The sequence below is a fragment of the Musa acuminata genome, chromosome BXJ1-4 (assembly GCF_036884655.1).
Source record: "Musa acuminata AAA Group cultivar baxijiao chromosome BXJ1-4, Cavendish_Baxijiao_AAA, whole genome shotgun sequence".
NCBI classification, from domain to species: Eukaryota; Viridiplantae; Streptophyta; class Magnoliopsida; order Zingiberales; family Musaceae; genus Musa; species Musa acuminata.
This window is the reverse complement of record NC_088330.1, coordinates 17,230,207-17,232,500: the sequence shown is the minus strand read 5'-3', so window position 1 is coordinate 17,232,500 and position 2,294 is coordinate 17,230,207. Positions and strand designations below refer to the sequence as shown.

Below are 2,294 nucleotides of genomic sequence, written 5' to 3'. Positions count from 1 at the left end.
ATCCTGCACGCTTAAAACCTACTTCGATCTAGACATTTTTTATAAGGCTTGAATCAAATGTTGTCCGGCATGTCATTGGTTCATCGACGCTCCGTTTGATTCTTCGGCGCATCATCTTCTCTAGCAGCCTATTGCCCAATCGGCTAGTTGACCTCCGCAACTCCGTTTACCTTGGCATAATTTTTACTCTTCTTGGCTCGATGCCCGAACCCATGGCCCGAAGCTTTTTGTTGATATGTTGGTCGGTCCTTCGGCTCGACGTCTAATCTTCTAACATGTTCCCCTCTAGCCCAACATGATTCTTCCTGCTTTTAATTATCTCTCCCTGATTGAAGCTTCCTGTGTCACTTAAAGCGCAGATCAGATAAATATTATCAATTGGTTTCATCATCAAAATCTGAGAATAAATAGCCCAACCTGTGGGCCTTTGGGTCTCACATATTTATAGTCCCGTATTTAAACTAACCATAATGGATCATGCTTTATTGGATATTGGATCTCCATCTAATTACTAAAGCCTCTTAGATTAGTGGGTCTCTACCTAATAATCTCTTATTAACTCTTATTGGATCTTATCCATGTGATCTAATAATTTAGGGGCTTATTGGATATCCAATACGATAGGAGCTCTAGCGGATTTCTTATATCCAAACCTCTACTCGTCGTAATGCCTACCATATGTGTGTGACCTTCTAGGCTTAATATTATTGGGAAATCTTGGGGGCAACATCATATGCGTAGCGGAAGAACAAAAAAAAAAAAATCCCTAAATTTCCCAAATATGTGTTCATAGTCATGCGAAAATTGGTGCGAAAAAATCTACGAAACTTAAAACTGCGTATAAGATAGATTATGTTACCTAGGGAGATCGTATATCCCTGAATCCCTATAGATCTCTAGGAGAGGGTGAAGGAGGTCAAGTGCCCTCCTCTCTAGCGATGATCCACATAACATGGCTGCGACGACGCTCCTCAAAACTCTAGGCCTACTTTGAGGAGGAGAAGGGGATAGGGATGACAGGATTTGAACCCGTGACATTTTGTACCCAAAACAAACGCGCTACCAAGCTGCGCTACATCCCTTTTCAAAATTGTTGTACAGTTTCATTGTACAAAATCCCTGTCTTGTTTTCCATATCGTCATTTTCTCCTCCATCTATATACAATTTTCTTGTCATTTCTTCTTTTTGGTTTCATATAATAAAAGAATTATATACATCTGAAACCGAACGTATAAAAAAGTTAATATTTATCAGTAATGCTCCCAAAAAAGACCCTAGCCTATGAACCACTGGTTCTCTCCTATTTATAGAGGTTCCCTATCAACTTAACCCTAATAGATCCTACCCTATTGGTTATTGGATCTCTACCCAACTATCTAAGCATCTTAGATTAGTGGATCACTATCCAATAGTCTCTCATGAGCTCTTATTGGATCTCATCTATAGGATCTAATAATTCATGGGCTTACTGGATATCCAATAAGATAAGGGCCCCAACAGATATTGTTAGGATCAAGAGCACTAAGAGGGGGGGGGGGGGTGAATTAGTGTAGCGGAAAACTTTCGAGGATTTAAAATGACGTTCGTACGATAAAAGTGATTTCGGTATGAAAGTCGATTCAGAAATTGCTTTAACTTAGATTAGGAGAAGTGCAGTTAAAGTAAAGCTATAGAGGCAGTTTGTAGTTAAAATAGAGAACATAAAGTAAATGCAAACTGACATTTAGAGTGGTTCGATCAATCTTGACCTACATCCACTTTTGGCTTCCTCCTCCGATGAGGTCACCGACGTCCACTAGAGGCATTCCTTCAATAGGCGAAGGCCAATCACCCTTTTACAGTTTCACTCCTTTTGACGGGCTTAGGAGACAACCCTTACAAAATTTTCTCTCATCTCTTGAAAGATCAAAACTTAGAAGAAAAGAGGGATGAGAACTTCAAGCCTTTACAACACTTTTGAGCTCTAAAAATTATAGAGTAAGATTGGATTTTCGGTGCCCTTTCATACAGGAAAGGGTGGGGTATATATAGGCCCCAAACTGATCTGAATTTGGAGCTAAAAAATGTCACCTCCTAGATTTTCGGGGTCCTGGCAGTACTACCGCTAGACTGGGCGATACGACCGCTTGATAGAGCTCGGAGACCAAGCTCTAGTGGTGCCATCACTTGACTAGGCCGGTTGCATCGCCTAGTCTCGCTCGGAGATTGAGCCCAGGCGGTGCCACCGCTTGACCTAGGCGGTTGCACCGCCCAACTTTCCTAGGAGACCATCTCCTGGGCGGTGCCACTGCCT

General features: G+C 41.7%; 1 non-coding gene across 1 annotated transcript; it reads right to left on the bottom strand.

The window, feature by feature from the left end:
- Positions 1–1,008: 1,008 nt before the first annotated feature.
- Positions 1,009–1,082, bottom strand: TRNAP-UGG (transfer RNA proline (anticodon UGG)). The gene has a single exon. It is a non-coding gene; the product is annotated as a tRNA-Pro (tRNA).
- Positions 1,083–2,294: the final 1,212 nt, after the last annotated feature.